This window comes from Halichoeres trimaculatus, unplaced genomic scaffold, assembly GCF_033239565.1.
Source record: "Halichoeres trimaculatus isolate MK-OKI-2021-1 unplaced genomic scaffold, fHalTri1.1 fHalTri1_scaffold_5, whole genome shotgun sequence".
Taxonomy (NCBI): Eukaryota; Metazoa; Chordata; class Actinopteri; order Labriformes; family Labridae; genus Halichoeres; species Halichoeres trimaculatus.
In genome coordinates, this window is record NW_027437183.1 from 1310744 (window position 1) to 1328881 (window position 18138).

Sequence of the window (18138 nt, forward strand, 5' to 3'; positions counted from 1 at the left end):
AACTATCAGTCACTACAGTAATCTGTTCATCACATGTCAGAGGTTTGACAGATCCAGATCAACCTGAGTCCACAACACCACCTGAGTGACGACAGAGGAGTGTAACCCAGAGTCACCTCTGCTCTCTATGAAGACAAACCCTCCATAGGCTGAAGCTGGAGTTTGCATATGTAGGTGTGTTGTTGAAGTTGGAGTCATGTTGGGTCAGTGAAGTCTATTAAAGAGCTGGTTTTCCTCTGGTCCAGGACTTGACCTGGATCCTGTGGTCCATGATGGAGCTGCTGACTGTCTCTCTGTTAATCTGTGCTCTGATGCTTGTTTCTCCAGCTGATGGTGAGTGTTAAGTTGAGCTTTCTTTCTTTCTTTCTGAGAGTGAAGTGAAAATCTTCTGGACTGTGTGTAAACTCTGACTCCAGCTGCTGCTAACCTCTCTGTCTGTCTCCAGCTGCTCCTCTTGGAGGAAACCAGGCCATGGCTCTGGCTGATGTTGGTGAGTCTGTTTGTTTTTCTGCTTGACATGAATGAAAATGACTGAATGAATCAAAGCTCAGACGTAGACTTCATATCCACTTCTCTGTCTGATCCTCAGGCAGACTTTACACATATATATGAGCACCTTTACTTTCTTTAAGCGGACAGACTTTCAGAGCTTTAGTGCTCAATGTTTCCTCAGCAGATCACAGATTAGATCAGGTTAGATTCTGTCCTGGATGTCACATTATCTTCTCCTCTGTGTCTGTGCTCAAAGGAGGCGGAGCTGGAGCCATGATCCAGAGTGGAGGTGGGCGTCCTGGAGGTGGATTTGGTGGTGGACGCAGGCTTCTCCAAGGCAGAGGCAGAGGTGGACGTAGACGTGGAGGTGGAGCTTCGGGTTGAATTTCTCAGCGTCCTGGATGTCGAGGAGTTTCCTGATGGTCAGACGGGAAAGAAGAGGACCTGAACTCCTCCAACCTTCACATCCAGACTCTGAGCAGAGCTGAAAATCATTTTTATATCCATGAATCATTTTAAACAGCGTGATTAAATCTATAAATGGATCTGTACTAAAATAAGAAGTGACTCCTTCATTCTGAACTAAAGAAATAAAGAAATCATCTGTTTCTGTCTCCATTTCTGCTCCAGGAGCTTTGTTTCTGTTGATGGTCTCTAACATGTAGGGATGTAGTGAGCGGTCAAAGAGTGTAGAAAGGGTAAAAATGAGTGTAAATGTTATTTTTAAAGGTAAATAGCTGACTTCCTGTCTGAAATAGGTCAGGGTGTCAGCGTATGATTTTTTTTTGCGTCAATGAGAAAAACAATTGGTGTTGGTTTCATCTCTGTACAATATTCCCAGTGGAAACTTGAGGAGTTTTAATGTGCCTAGTTGGTGTTAGAGAGGTAATTATGGGATGTTGGGGGTCAAACATGTATAATATATAATACATTTATTACATGTGTGCATGAAAAAAAAATAGCATTTTCCCTGCTTCAGTAAGTCACATGACCAGCTGCACAGAACTCCTAATCAGTGTGACATCATCACGGAACTCCTAATCAGTGTTACATCATCACGGAACTCCTAATCAGTGTTACATCATCACGGAACTGCAGAGGGAGGATTCAAATTCACAAATTCTTAAAGGCTACAGGACTTTGCCAGAATGTTGACCTAATCTGTGTAAAAATGTTATATTTATGTAAGAATTTTTGTCTGGAATCCATTTATGTCATTTTTAAAGCTGTATGACTTTTACTTTTATGTCTAGAGGCCCAAATGCGACAGCCTGCCCAACCTGACAAGTGTTCTCCCATCTGTTAACATGGAAGGAGCTGAGAGTGTTCATCGACATTTCAGAGCTCGCTATTCAAAAAAGGGGTCTGAAACGTCAAAGTCCCGCACAACTTTTGTAGAGCAGGTTCTAGTCTGTCATGTAAGCAAATTTCAAGCCGATAGGACTTGTGGTTTTGAAGGAGATAATTTTTGCATAAAAAGGTAAAAAAGTGGTGAAATCTTATTTTGAAAGGCAAATTAAACCACCATCAAACTGAAAAAGAAACACTGGCATTGAAAAATGTGCTTTATAAAAATCATAATGGCATCAAAACAGGTCAGGGCATCGACCATTTTTGCTGAAGTTAAAGTTAGGAGGGCAGGATTAGCAAATCTGCATTTGATAAGACAATGACATCAAATAACTAAAACATGATTTCCATTCAAAAACACATTAACAGTGAGAAAATGTATAAAAAAAAAGATAAGAACAGCATTTGATGTCCCATCTGTTAACATAGGGGGAGCTGAGAGCGTTTACCGACTTTGAGGGCTTGCCATTCGAAAACCGTGTCTGAAACGTCAAAGTCCCGCAGAGCTTTTGTAGAGTAGGGTCTAATCTGTCATGTAAGCAAATTTCAAGCCGATAGGACTTGTGGTTTTGAAGGAGATAATTTTGGCAGAAAGGGTAAAAAAGTGGTGAAAACTTATTTTGAAAGGCAAATTAAAACACCATCAAACTGAAAAAGAAACACTGGCATTGAAAAATGTGCTTAATAAAAAAATCATAATGGCATCAAAACAGGTCAGGGCATTGCCAACATTTTGCTGAAGTTAAAGTTAGGAGGGCAGGATTAGCAAATCTGCATTTGATAAGACAATGACATCAAATAACTAAAACATGATTTCCATTCAAAAACATATTAACAGCATGAAAATGTATGAAAAAGATAAGAATAAAATTTGATGTCTGTGTTTTAACTTCAGTAAAATGTTAACAAAGCCCTGACCTGTTTTGATGCCATTGTAATTTTTTTTATAAAGCACATTTTTTCAATGCTAGTGTTTGTTTTTTCAGTATCAGGGTGTGTTGGAGTATTTTTCCTCTCTGTTCAGTCCTCAGCCCTACACATTAAGTTTTAAACCAATCAGACCTTGATCTCTGTGGTGCCCCATAATGCATCAGATCAAAGATGAACTCATAACTATCAGTCACTACAGTAATCTGTTCATCACATGTCAGAGGTTTGACAGATCCAGATCAACCTGAGTCCACAACAACACCTGAGTGACGACAGAGGAGTGTAACCCAGAGTCACCTCTGCTCTCTGTGAAGACAAACCCTCCATAGGTTGAAGCTGGAGTTTGCATATGTAGGTGTGTTGTTGAAGCTGGAGTCATGTTGGGTCAGTGAAGTCTATTAAAGAGCTGGTTTTCCTCTGGTCCAGGACTTAACCTGGATCCTGTGGTCCATGATGGAGCTGCTGACTGTCTCTGTGTTAATCTGTGCTCTGATGCTTGTTTCTCCAGCTGATGGTGAGTGTTAAGTTGAGCTTTCTTTCTTTCTTTCTGAGAGTGAAGTGAAAATCTTCTGGACTGTGTGTAAACTCTGACTCCAGCTGCTGCTAACCTCTCTGTCTGTCTCCAGCTGCTCCTCTTGGAGGAAACCAGGCCATGGCTCTGGCTGATGTTGGTGAGTCTGTTTGTTTTTCTGCTTGACATGAATGAAAATGACTGAATGAATCAAAGCTCAGACGTAGACTTCATATCCACTTCTCTGTCTGATCCTCAGGCAGACTTTACACATATATATGAGCACCTTTACTTTCTTTAAGCGGACAGACTTTCAGAGCTTTAGTGCTCAATGTTTCCTCAGCAGATCACAGATTAGATCAGGTTATAATCTGTCCTGGATGTCACATCATCTTCTCCTCTGTGTCTGTGCTCAAAGGAGGAGGAGCTGGAGTCATGATCCAGCGTGGAGGTGGGTGTCCTGGAGGTGGATATGGTGGTGGACGCAGGCTTCTCCAACATAGAGGCAGGGGTGGACGTAGAAGTGGAGGTGGACATGGATGAATTTCTCAGCGTCCTGGATGTCGAGGAATTTCCTGAAGCCTGATGGTCAGACGGGAAAGAAGAGGACCTGAACTCCTCCAACCTTCACATCCAGACTCTGAGCAGAGCTGAAAATCATTTTTATATCCATGAATCATTTTAAACAGCGTGGTTAAATCTATAAATGGATCTGTACTAAAATAAGAAGTGACTCCTTCATTCTGTGCTAAAGAAATAAAGATATCATCTGCTTCTTATTTTGCTTGAGATCAAGAAGATAATTAAAGTAAATTTATTGAAAAATAAACAGTAAACAGAAAAAACAGAAAATGTCTCCTGGATTTGGGTGAGAGCCAGTTTAGTGGGTCATACATTCAGTGATGACGGCTTGTTGCTATAGACGACACTGATATGATGAAGATTAACTTCAACGGACTGACTCAATGTGAAACTTTAAAGACAGCTGTGAGTGTATCCAAACCCCAGACAGGTCCATGTCTTCACTTCTTAGCTCACACCTGAGAACCAGCACGTCCTTCTTCTCACCTTGTGGGAAGACATCCGGCCTAGCACCAGTTAGCATTGACATGCTACAGGCTGCTAACAGCTGAGTTCACATGTAAACAATGCAGCCATAGTTACATGTAGGATCTCCAGACAAACAGAGGAGTAAAAATAGTAAAAATATCACTGAAGACAGAAAAAGTTTGATGTCCATTTATTTTGCACTTTTCACTACAAGTAACAACGTGCTTCACAGTAAACAGTAAAAATAGGTAAAAAAAAAAAAAATGAACAGCAGGTGGTAAAAACCAATAAAAATAAATAAGACAAGCAGCCAAGCTACAAATAAATCAATAGAAGCAAAATCAATAAAATCAACATAGAATCGCAGAATAAAAAGCTTTTCTGTAAAACTAGATCTTCAGAAGTGAAATAAAATAATTGAATGATTGTGTGAGTCTGATCTCTGGCAGATAAAAATAAAACCACTGTTGGTTGTTTGCAAATTTTTGTGGGGTTGTCTGAATTTAAGAAATGTGAGTCCTCGCAGTATAAATGACTATCGTCAGCAAACAGTTGGATTTAAACTAAAAGACATAAAAAGGGCAAAGGACCCAGAGATGAGCCTTGTGGGACGCCTTTTCCAACCAACAGAAAGTCAGACTGAGAGCCCAAATGACTGACTCACTGACGTCTGTGATGGAGGTTGGAGTTAAACCAGAGGAGAGCTCTGACAGATAATCCAGTGTTATGAAGTTTATCCAACAGAAGATCGAGATCGAGCGTTTCAGACGCCTTGGTCAAGTCCATGAACCTGGCCCCCATGAGCTCGTTATCGACCAAAGCAGATGAGGTTTATAAACTCAGAGTGAGCTGTGGTCGTAGAGAAACTGGGCCTGAAAGTGAACTGATGTGGTGAAAGAAAAATAAAATCACTGATGTACTGAGTAAACTGATAAAAACTAATGTCTCAAATATTTTGGCTTCACAGTCGACAATTGGAATGGGCCTGGAGTTATTCATGCAGTAAGCAGCACCACCCTGATGGGGGTGTGGCCCTGGCACATTTCCAGCTCATAAAATTAAACGATTTCAGCTCTGCTCAGAGTCTGGATGTGAAGGTTGGAGGAGTTCAGGTCCTCTTCTTTCCCGTCTGACCATCAGTGAACTCCACCACATCGACCGCGCTCCCCTTGCTGACACAGAAACCCCAGGACTCCATCTGCAAGTCGGTCCAGGGCAATCCCAGCTACTATCCCACCTCGACCCGGACCTCGACCTCGCTGGATCTTGGCTCCAGCTCCGCCTCCTTTGAGCACAGACACAGAGGAGAAGATAATCTGACATCCAGGACAGAATTTAACCTGATATAACCTGATGAATTACAAAAATTTAGGAATTTTTAAAAATGTACAAGCATTCAAACAAACTTGTAATTTAAAAAAATGCAAAAGTTTTGACATCTTTGAAGGGATACTTGAAGATGATAACGTGTTGATATTTAAAAAATAGGAAAATAATCGAAAAAGGAATAAAAGGCCCTGAAAAACAAAACAAAAAAAAACAAAACTCTTTTTTATTTTTTTTCATTTTATGCAAATCATTTTTTTGTCTTTACAATTTTTTTGATTTAAAAAAAAATGATTTAAAAAAAATTCTTAGAATGTCAAAAGTTAAAAAAAAAATTAAAAGTTTTGAAATCCCACATATTTGCAAAAATTGTGTTTAATTTTTTTTGTCTTATTTTAATTTATTTTGGACATTTTCAAAAATAAAAAACCCCTGTCAATATTAAAAAAAAAAATGCTCAAATTAATTTTTTTTTTGGAATTTTCAAAAATTTTCAAGCATTTGAAAAACTTGAAATTTAAAAAAATGCAAAAGTTTTGACATCTTTGAAGGAATACATGAATTTGATAACGTGTTGATATTTTTGCTCTGTGGCAGGCTGCAAACTCGTGACCCAAACAAACTTACGTCTGAGAAAATCACCTTTGATGAGTCCACCTCTACGGGGAAACGCTGTAAAAGGAAACAAAAAGACACAAGTTTTAACACATTTTTCTAACTCATAACTGTTTTCTCCTTGAAACGTTAAAATCAAGCTTGTTTTATGACGACAGAGTGAAGTTTGAAGGAAACTCCTCTCTCAGGAGGTTTATGCTTTTAGCCACATGTTCACACACTTTTCAATATTCTTACATAGTGAAGCTAATCTGATCAGATTATCAGACTCCTCTAAAAGTATATAGATTAAATAACTTACCGTCAGCCATCGCCATCAGCACCGTGATCATGACGCACGTCAGCAGCAGAAGAGTCAGCAGCCTCATGATGGACCAGAGGATCCAGGTGAAGAGACGAAGACGGAAACCTCTGACAAACAAACGTCTAAATGTTCAGCAGGAAGCAGACGACTCAAAGTTTATCTGTCTGTAAAAACAGAAGCAGATGATGAAGATGATGAAGATGATGGAGTGGTTTTCAGACCTGCAGCTCAGTGATCCTCTCCTGTCTCAGTGAAGACGTCCTGGACCAGAGGAAAACCAGCTCTTTAATAGACTTCACTGACCCAACATGACTCCAACTTCAACAACACACCTACATATGCAAACTCCAGCTTCAACCTATGGAGGGTTTGTCTTCATAGAGAGCAGAGGTGACTCTGGGTTACACTCCTCTGTCGTCACTCAGGTGTTGTTGTGGACTCAGGTTGATCTGGATCTGTCAAACCTCTGACATGTGATGAACAGATTACTGTAGTGACTGATAGCCAACCTGTAGACAACCTCTGATCTGATGCTTTATGGGTCACCACACAGATAAAGGTTTGATCAATTTAAAACTTAATGTGTAGGGCTGAGGACTGAACAGAGAGGAAAAATACTCTAACACACCCTGATACTGAAAAAAGAAACACTGGCTGTGAAACGTGAGCTATGATAAAAAATAAAATAAAAAAAAATTACAATGGCATCAAAACAGGTCAGGGCTTTGTAAACATTTTGCTGAAGTTAAAACACAGACATCAAATTTTATTCTTATCTTTTTCATACATTTTCATGCTGTTAATGTGTTTTTGAATGGAAATCATGTTTTAGTTATTTGATGTTTTTGTCTTATCAAATGCAGATTTGCAAATCCTGCCCTCCTAACTTTAACTACAGCAAAATGTTGGTGATGCCCCGATCTGTTTTGATGCCATTATGATTTTTTTATTAAGCACATTTTTCGATGCCAGTGTTTCTTTTTCAGTTTGATGGTGTTTTAATTTGCCTTTCAAAATAAGATTTAACCACTTTTTTACCTTTTCTGCCAAAATTATCTCGTTCAAAACCACGAGTCCTATCGGCTTGAAATTCCCTCACATGACAGACTAAAACCCTGCTCTACAAAAGTTGTGCGGGACTTTGATGTTTAGGGCCCGGTTTTTGAAAAGCAAGCTCTCAAAGTCGGTGAACGCTCTCAGCTCCCTCCATGTTAACAGATGGGGGAACACTTGTCAGGTTGGGCAGGCTGTCACATTTGGGCTTCTAGACAAAAAAGTAAAAGTCATACAGCTTTAAAAATGACATAAATGGATTCCTGACAAAATTTCTTTTGAAAATATCCCATTTTCCCACAGATTAGGTCAAGATTCTGGCAAAGTTCTGTAGCCTTTAAGAATTTGTGAGTTTGAATCCTCCCTCTGCAGTGCTGTGATGATGTCACACTGATTAGGAGTTCCGTGCAGCTGGTCATGTGACTTAATGAAGCAGGAAAAATGCTGTTTTTCTCGCACACACATTATAAATGAATTATATATTATACATGTATGACCCCCAGCATCCCATAATTTCCTCTCTAACACCAACTAGGCACATTAAAACTCCTCAAGTTTCCACTGGGAATGTCATAAACACATCTAACCAACGTCAAAATGTTTTTCTCATTGACACAAAAAAATCAAATACTGACACCCTGACCTTTCCCAGACAGGAAGTCAGCTATTTACCTTTAAAGATAACATTTACACACATTTTGACCCTTCCTGAGCTATTTGACCGCTCACTTCACCCCCTAAACATGCTCAGAAACTCATCAAAATTAGCACACACATTATGATCCCCAAAATTTCAATATGATACCAAACATGACCCCCAACATCCCATAATATGCTCTATAGCGCCACCTAGGCACACTAAAACAACCCTAACATGGGCTAGGACTGTCGTAGAGAGATGAAACCAACTCCAAAATGTTCGTCTCATTGAGACGCATGGTGGGGGGGGGGGGGGGGGGGGGGGTTAAAGCTCAGTTTAACCACATTTATTGCCTGTGTGTTAAAGTATCAGGGTTATAAGGAAACCAGTCGATGCTAACTCCTTCAAACATCACTAACTTTATCTGTGCTCACTTTCTGTTTCTGCTCGTTGTGTGAGTTTGAGCCCTGGAGGATCAGGAAGAGGTGCAGCAGAGATGTTAGAGACCACCAACAGAAACAAAGCTCCTGGAGCAGAAATGGAGACAGAAACAGATGATGTCTTTATTTCTTTAGCTGAGAATGAAGGAGTCACTTCTTATTTTAGTACAGATCCATTTATAGATTTAATCACGCTGTTTAAAATGATTAATGGATATAAAAATGATTTTCAGCTCTGCTCAGAGTCTGGATGTGAAGGTTGGAGGAGTTCAGGTCCTCTTCTTTCCCGTCTGACCATCAGGAAACTCCTCGACATCCAGGACGCTGACAAATTCAACCCATTTGTCCATCTCTACGTCTTTGTTTACCTCCAGTCTTGCCTCTGCCTAGGAAAACCCCGCGTCCACCACCAAATCCACCTCCGGGAGGTCCACCTCCACCCTGGATCATGGCTCCAGCTCCTCCTGCTTTGAGCACAGACACAGAGGAGAAGATAATGTGACATCCAGGACAGATTATAACCTGATCTAATCTGTGATCTGCTGAGGAAACATTGAGCACTAAAGCTCTGAAAGTCTGTCCGCTTAAAGAAAGTAAAGGTGCTCATATATATGTGTAAAGTCTGCCTGAGGATCAGACAGAGAAGTGGATATGAAGTCTACGTCTGAGCTTTGATTCATTCAGTCATTTTCATTCATGTCAAGCAGAAAAACAAACAGACTCACCAACATCAGCCAGAGCCATGGCCTGGTTTCCTCCAAGAGGAGCAGCTGGAGACAGACAGAGAGGTTAGCAGCAGCTGGAGTCAGAGTTTACACACAGTCCAGAAGATTTTCACTTCACTCTCAGAAAGAAAGAAAGAAAGCTCAACTTAACACTCACCATCAGCTGGAGAAACAAGCATCAGAGCACAGATTAACACAGAGACAGTCAGCAGCTCCATCATGGACCACAGGATCCAGGTCAAGTCCAACTTCAACAACACACCTACGTATGCAAACTCCAGCTTCAACCTATGGAGGGTTTGTCTCCTGGAGACAGGAAGTGACTCATGGTATATTTTTTTCTGTCGTCACTCAGGTGTTGTTGTGGACTCAGGTTGATCTGGATCTGTCAAACCTCTGACACGTGATCAACAGATTACTGTAGTGACTGATAGTTATGAGTTCATCTTTGATCTGATGCTTTATGGGGCACCACAGAGATCAAGGTCTGATTGGTTGAAAACTTAATGAATAGGGCTGAGGACTGAACAGAGAGGAAAAACACTCTAACACACCCTGACACTGAAAAAACAAACACTTGCATTGAAACATGTGAACCATAAAAAACACAATGGCATCAAAACAGGTCAGGGCTTTGTAAACATTTTACTGAAGTTAAAACACGAACATCAAATTTTATTCTTATCTTTTTCATACATTTTTACGCTGTTAATATGTTTTTGAATGGAAATCATGTTTTAGTTATTTGATGTTTTTGTCTTATCAAATGCAGATTTGCAAATCCTGCCCTCCTAACTTTAACTTCGGCAAAAATGGTCGATGCTCTGATCTGTTTTGATGCCATTATGATTTTTTTATAAAGCACATTTTTCAATGCCAGTGTTTCTTTTTCAGTTTGATGGTGTTTTAATTTGCCTTTCAAAATAAGATTTCACCACTTTTTTACCTTTTATGCCAAAATTATCTCGTTCAAAACCACAAGTCCTATCGGCTTGAAATTTGCTAACATGACAGACTAGGCCCTGCTCTACAAAAGCTATGCCGGACTTTGACGTTTCGGACCTGGTTTTTGAATAGCAAGCTCTCAAAGTTGGTGAACGCTCTCAGCTCCTTCCATGTTAACAGATGGGAGAACACTTGTCAGGTTGGGCAGGCTGTCGCATTTGGGCTTCTAGACAAAAAAGTAAAAGTCATACAGCTTTAAAAATGACATAAATGGATTCCAGACAAAATTTCTTACATAAATATAACATTTTTACACAGATTAGGTCAACATTCTGGCAAAGTCTTGTAGCCTTTAAGAATTTGTGAATTTGAATCCTCCCTCTGCAGTTCCGTGATGATGTCACACTGATTAGGAGTTCCGTGATGATGTCACACTGATTAGGAGTTCCGTGATGATTTAACACTGATTAGGAGTTCCGTGCAGCTGGTCATGTGACTTACTGAAGCAGGGAAAATGCTATTTTTTTTCATGCACAAATGTAATAAATGTATTATATATTATACATGTTTGACCCCCAATATCCCATAATTTCCTCTCTAACACCAACTAGGCACATTAAAACTCCTGTAGTTTCCACTGGGAATGTCATAAACACATCAAACCAACGTCAATATGTTTTTCTCATTGACGCAAAAAAATCATACGCTGACACCCTGACCTATCCCAGACAGGAAGTCAGCTATTTACCTTTAAAAATAACATTTACACTCATTTTTACCATTTCTACACTCTTTGACCGCTCACTACATCCCTACATGTTAGAGACCACCAACAGAAACAAAACTCCTGGAGCAGAAATGGAGACAGAAACAGATGATTTCTTTATTTCTTTACCTCAGAATGAAGGAGTCACTTCTTATTTTAGTACAGATCAATTTACAGATTTAATCACGCTGTTTAAAATGATTCATGGATATAAAAATGATTTTCAGCTCTGCTCAGAGTCTGGATGTGAAGCTTGGAGGAGTTCAGGTCCTCTTCTTTCCCGTCTGACCATCAGGCTTCAGGAAACTCCTCGACATCCAGGACGCTGAGAAATTCAACCCATTTGTCCATCTCTATCCTTGCCTCTGCTATGGAGAAGCCTGCGTCCACCACCATATCCACCTCCAGGACGCCAACCTCCACGCTGGTTCATAGCTCCAGCTCCGCCTGCTTTGAGCACAGACACAGAGGAGAAGATAATGTGACATCCAGGACAGAATCTAACCTGATCTAATCTGTGATCTGCTGAGGAAACATTGAGCACTAAAGCTCTGAAAGTCTGTCCGCTTAAAGAAAGTAAAGGTGCTCATATATATGTGTAAAGTCTGCCTGAGGATCAGACAGAGAAGTGGATATGAAGTCTACGTCTGAGCTTTGATTCATTCAGTCATTTTCATTCATGTCAAGCAGAAAAACAAACAGACTCACCAACATCAGCCAGAGCCATGGCCTGGTTTCCTCCAAGAGGAGCAGCTGGAGACAGACAGAGAGGTTAGCAGCAGCTGGAGTCAGAGTTTACACACAGTCCAGAAGATTTTCACTTCACTCTCAGAAAGAAAGAAAGAAAGCTCAACTTAACACTCACCATCAGCTGGAGAAACAAGCATCAGAGCACAGATTAACACAGAGACAGTCAGCAGCTCCATCATGGACCACAGGATCCAGGTCAAGTCCGACTTCAACAACACACCTACATATGTAAACTCCAACAGAGATCAGAGATAACTCAGAGATTTGTTCTCTGTCATTAATAAGGCGTCACTGTCGAAGCACGTTGTCATTTCCTGCTCCTGGCTCCTCCTTCCTGTTTTTGCCGAGTTAAGTGGAACATTCAGAGATGTGAATCTGACCTTTAATTATACGTTCAGATAATCATGTTCGTATGACCCACACCCCATCGTCACACTATGTTTGGTATTTCCACTGACAGCCTCAGGAGGTGGGTGTGTATCACTGGGAGCAGCAGCGTGTGGTGTGCCTCAGGGCTCAACGCTCGGACCGATTTTATTCTCCTTGAACATTCTTCCTCGTGGTCATGTGATCAGACAGTTTTAGGGGAACTTATCAGTCAGAAAGAAACTAATTGGTTTTGCAGCAAAAGGAACTGTTTGATGGTAACAGTTTATTGATCTTCTCAATACTTGTTACTATTAGCCATAACCAAATAACTCTTGGCTCTCTATGCAAGTCTCAGCACGTCCCTCAGCTATCACACAAATGTTGGCTGCTGAACCGATTGTCACTGGTGATGCATTCAGCGAACCTTGGAAATCTCAAACACAAACTAACTCATCTTAACAGCCTGAGATCCATGCCCCAGCCCTTTCATTGCTTTGCAGCTAAGCTTTCAAGGCTAAACTAATCGATCGTGGGTGGCGTTTGTTGAAGACACACGCTTAAGAGTGAGAAATCGGGGATGTGGAGTGAGGGCGTGTGAAGCCAACGAATTGCGTGTGTCTTACGGCCAAAACGTGAGTGTTGGCAGCTATGGATGTGAGATTTAAAACTATTAGATCTAATGTTACAATGATGCTTCATTAACATGGAGTCAAATAAAATTTCCCTTTTAAATGCTGAATCTGTTTAATGTGAAAACAGAAAAAGACGTTCAAACTGCAGAACAGATGAAACCCACAGACACGACCCTTTGGGTCTGAGTTTTCAGAGTCCGGCATGTGTCTGCATACCCCCCAGAAAGTAGGTATAGTTGCGCTCCTGGGCACCACACAGAGCTCAAGGTTGGTTTACCTGAGGACGTGGGAACAGAGGAAAAATACTTCATCTACAGAAACATCAACATCTGAGTGGACTGAGGATAACCTGCCAAGGAGAGTTTATCTGTAGAGCACAGTTCATACACACGGCCAGTTATAGTGATTTACACATAAAATACAATAAAATCACATGAAATCAGAAATGAGTCAGTGCATTAAAATCTTAAAAAAATAATAATAATGAATGAAATTAAAAGTGAGAACTGTTGATTAAACACTTTCAGCTGTCATAAAGTTAATACAACTCTTTCCAGTCTGGATCTGATCGTGGTCTGAGTTGAGGCGGATTTTAGGAGCAGAAAACTGAAACGCAGCCTCACCGTGTTTAGTCCTGAGACCCCTTCATGGGGTCCTCAGAGTCTGGGCTGCTTCATAGGGATCCAACGTGTCAGAGATGAACTTTGGAGCTTAACCATGATGAGACTTGTAAACAAGCAGAGCTGTTATAAAGTCTCTGAGCCACAGGAAGCCGGAGCAGAGACCTGAGAACTGGACTAATATGACCGTGATCTACAGGCCCGATCTCACCTGCTGTCAGTGAGACGTAGATCTGAGAGTCATCTGTACACCTGTGGTAGGACTGTGCTAGCTGTGTGTTAGCTCTGTGCTAGCTGTGTGTTAGCTGGTCTAATGGAAGCATGTACAGATTGAACAACCGAGGTCCCAGGATGGACCCCTGGGGAACCCCACAGGTCATTACTCCTGCTGATCACCTCGTGGTAGCTAAAGTTTGACTTATTGACTAAAGAAAAAGAAAGAAAAAAATGTTTTAATCCCAGGACCGTGTTTGTGTGTGTGGCTGTGCAGTTCGGCACGTTTGAAGTTACGGTGACACGTCGAGTGATGACCGGCGGGGTGTCGTGCTGTGATTGCGGACAGCCGAGTTAGCCACTGTTGCCTTGTCTTTTGCTTTGTTTTTTTTTTTGCCTTGTTTCTTCCTCTGTCCCTTTTCTTGTGTTTTGTTATTCTTGGTTAAGATCATTAGCTTTAAGTCACCTTGGTCAAGCTGACGTTCGCTGTGGGTTTAGTGGAGTTCTGTTTTGTCAAAGTTGTATCAGTGTTCCGGTTTGGCTTTCTGTTTTGAGTTAAGTTTCTTTCTACCGTAGGACCGTAGGAGTCCAGCACTTTTTATAGTCAGTCATTTTGTTTTGTTTTGTCTTTGTTTTGTGTGATTTAAGGTACATTTCTATTTGCCATTAGAGGTGTTGTTTTAGCTTGACTTGACAAGTCCGTCGGGCACCGTTCAGTGTCTCTGTCCTAGGGTGTACCCTGAGTGTTGCTACAGTTGCCATTTATTGTTGTCGTAATTAATCATAAATATATATTTCAAAAGAACTTTTTTTCTATTGTGAAGTAAAAATAAAGTTTGTATTTATATTTTTCTAACAATCTACACGCCTTTGTTTTCATTTGTGGAACTTACCTGTGGCCTAAAGGGGAAACCTTCTGTTGGAGGGTCAGTAGGAAAAAAGGATATCTGCTGTTGGCAGGTTATCCTCAGTCCACTCAGATGTTGATGTTTCTGTAGATTAAGTATTTTTCCTCTGTTCCCACGTCCTCAGGTAAACCAACCTGAGCTCTGTGGTGACCCATAAAGCATCAGATCAGAGGTTGTCTACAGGTTGGCTATAAGTCACTACAGTAATCTGTTCATCACATCAGAGGTTTGACAGATCCAGATCAACCTGAGTCCACAACAACACCTGAGTGACGACAGAAAATAACTGCCATGAGTCACTTCCTGTCTCCAGGAGACAAACCCTCCATAGGCTGAAGCTGGAGTTTACATATGTAGGTGTGTTGTTGAAGTTGGAGTCATGTTGGGTCAGTGAAGTCTATTAAAGAGCTGGTTTTCCTCTGGTCCAGGACTTGACCTGGATCCTGTGGTCCATGATGGAGCTGCTGACTGTCTCTGTGTTAATCTGTGCTCTGATGCTTGTTTCTCCAGCTGATGGTGAGTGTTAAGTTGAGCTTTCTTTCTTTCTTTCTGAGAGTGAAGTGAAAATCTTCTGGACTGTGTGTAAACTCTGACTCCAGCTGCTGCTAACCTCTCTGTCTGTCTCCAGCTGCTCCTCTTGGAGGAAACCAGGCCATGGCTCTGGCTGATGTTGGTGAGTCTGTTTGTTTTTCTGCTTGACATGAATGAAAATGACTGAATGAATCAAAGCTCAGACGTAGACTTCATATCCACTTCTCTGTCTGATCCTCAGGCAGACTTTACACATATATATGAGCACCTTTACTTTCTTTAAGCGGACAGACTTTCAGAGCTTTAGTGCTCAATGTTTCCTCAGCAGATCACAGATTAGATCAGGTTAGATTCTGTCCTGGATGTCACATTATCTTCTCCTCTGTGTCTGTGCTCAAAGGAGGCAGTGCTGGAGCCAAGATCCAGGGTGGAGGTGGGTTTAGTGGTGGACGCAGGCTTCAGAGCACAGATTAACACAGAGACAGTCAGCAGCTCCATCATGGACCACAGGATCCAGGTCAAGTCCGACTTCAACAACACACCTACATATGTAAACTCCAACAGAGATCAGAGATGACTCAGAGATTTGTTCTCTGTCATTAATCAATCATTAATTTAAGTGGAACATTCAGAGATGTGACAGCGGTGGAATCTGACCTTTAATTAATTGTTAAGTTTGATAATTGTGTAACAATCCAGCTGTACTGCTTTGTTGGTATGACCCACACCCCATTGTCACACTATGTTTGGTATTTTCACTGACAGCCTCAGGAGGTGGGTGTGTATCACTGGGAGCAGCAGCCTGAGGTGTGCCTCAGGGCTCAACGCTCGGACCGATTTTATTCTCAGGTAAACCAAACCTGAGCTCTGTGTTGACCCATAAAGCATGTTGTTGTAGGTGGAGTCATGTTGGGTCAGTGAAGTCTATTAAAGAGCTGGTTTTCCTCTGGTCCAGGACGTCTTCACTGAGACAGGAGAGGATCACTGAGCTGCAGGTCTGAAAACCACTCCATCATCTTCATCATCTTCATCATCTTCATCATCTTCATCATCTGCTTCTGTTTTTACAGACAGATAAACTTTGAGTGGTCTGCTTCCTGCTGAACATTTGGACGTTTGTTTGTCAGAGGTTTCCGTCTTCGTCTCTTCACCTGGATCCTCTGGTCCATCATGAGGCTGCTGACTCTTCTGCTGCTGACGTGCGTCATGATCACGGTGCTGATGGCGATGGCTGACGGTAAGTTATTTAATCTATATACTTTTAGAGGAGTCTGATTATCTGATCAGATTAGCTTCACTATGTAAGAATATTGAAAAGTGTGTGAACATGTGGCTAAAAGCATAAACCTCCTGAGAGAGGAGTTTCCTTCAAACTTCACTCTGTCGTCATAAAACAAGCTTGATTTTAACGTTTCAAGGAGAAAACAGTTATGAATTAGAAAAATGTGTTAAAACTTGTGACTTTTTGTTTCCTTTTACAGCGTTTCCCCGTAGAGGTGGACTCATCAAAGGCGATTTTCTCAGATGTAAGTTTGTTTGGGTCACGAGTTTGCAGCCTGCCACAGAGCAATAATATCAACACGTTATCAAATTCATGTATTCCTTCAAAGATGTCAAAACTTTTGCAATCTTTTAAATATCAAGTTTTTTAAATGCTTGAAAATTTTTGAAAATTCCCAAAAAAAATTTAAATTGAGCATTTTTTTTATATCAACAATTTTTTTTTTCAAATGACAGGGTTTTTTTTATTTTTAAAAATGTCCAAAATAAATTAAAATAAGACAAAAAAAATTAAACACAACTTTTGCAAATATGTGGGATTTCAAAACTTTTAATTTTTTTTTAAACTTTTGACATTTTAAGAATTTTTTTTAATCATTTTTTTTTTAATCTAAAAAAATGCAAAGACAAAAAATAACTTGCATATAATGAAAAAAATAAAAAAGTGTTTTTTTGTTTTTTGTTTTTTGTTTTTTTTCAGGGCCTTTTATTCCTTTTCGATTATTTTCCATTTTTTTAAATTCCTTAAATTTTACAATTTTATATTTTACCAAATTGTTAAAAATTTACAATTTTTTCAAAAGAACTTTTGAAATATTTTGATATTCTATAATAAAAACAATGCATTTTTTATACTTTCAGTTTTTTCATGCTTTTTGATTTTTACCAAAAATTTGAAGTTTACAAATATTTTGAAATATTTCAAATTTTTTGCGAATTTTTTGCAAATATTTTAATCTAATTTAATTTATTTAATTTATTTACTTGATTTAATTTATTTGATTAGGACAGTGCTCATCAATCAACAATTTGGATAAACACGTCATTGTAAATATGCCGGAATTAGCACAATACCTAAATTTCATCCGATTAGATTACAAAACTTTTTAAAAATGTATCTTCTAAAGAAAAAACAAACAAACAAAAAGCTATGATGCGACATGTAAAACGTCATAAAAAAAAAAAATCTAATTTAGATAATAACTCATTAATTTTAGCATTGTATAGAATTTATATACTTGATTGTTTTTACTGTAATGTTAAAGTAGATTTATTGGCTCCAGAATGACTCCTGGTTGTTTAACGATGTTAACGATGAGTGCAGTTTATCAACATAAACGAGTCACAACATGTAAAATTCAAACATTACGTAATGACGTCATAAATGTTGAGGTGGAGCAGTTTCCTCTTCTCCACTTTGCTGTGAATGATGACCTGAACTGACTCAGCACAAACGTCAGTTAACCTGTTCCTGTCACAGGGTTCAGAGTCTGCCAGTCAAACAGAGGACGCATGTGTCAGACACACCTGAAAAAAGTGTAACTGCTCCTTTAAATTAGACTTCTCTGTCCATCCAGGGCCTCCAGTTGGACTACACAGAGTCCAGACGATGGAAGGTGTTGCAGGTGAGTCTGTTCCTGTTTACAAATCAACCAATAAAATCTGACAGTCTGAGTTAAAGGGATAT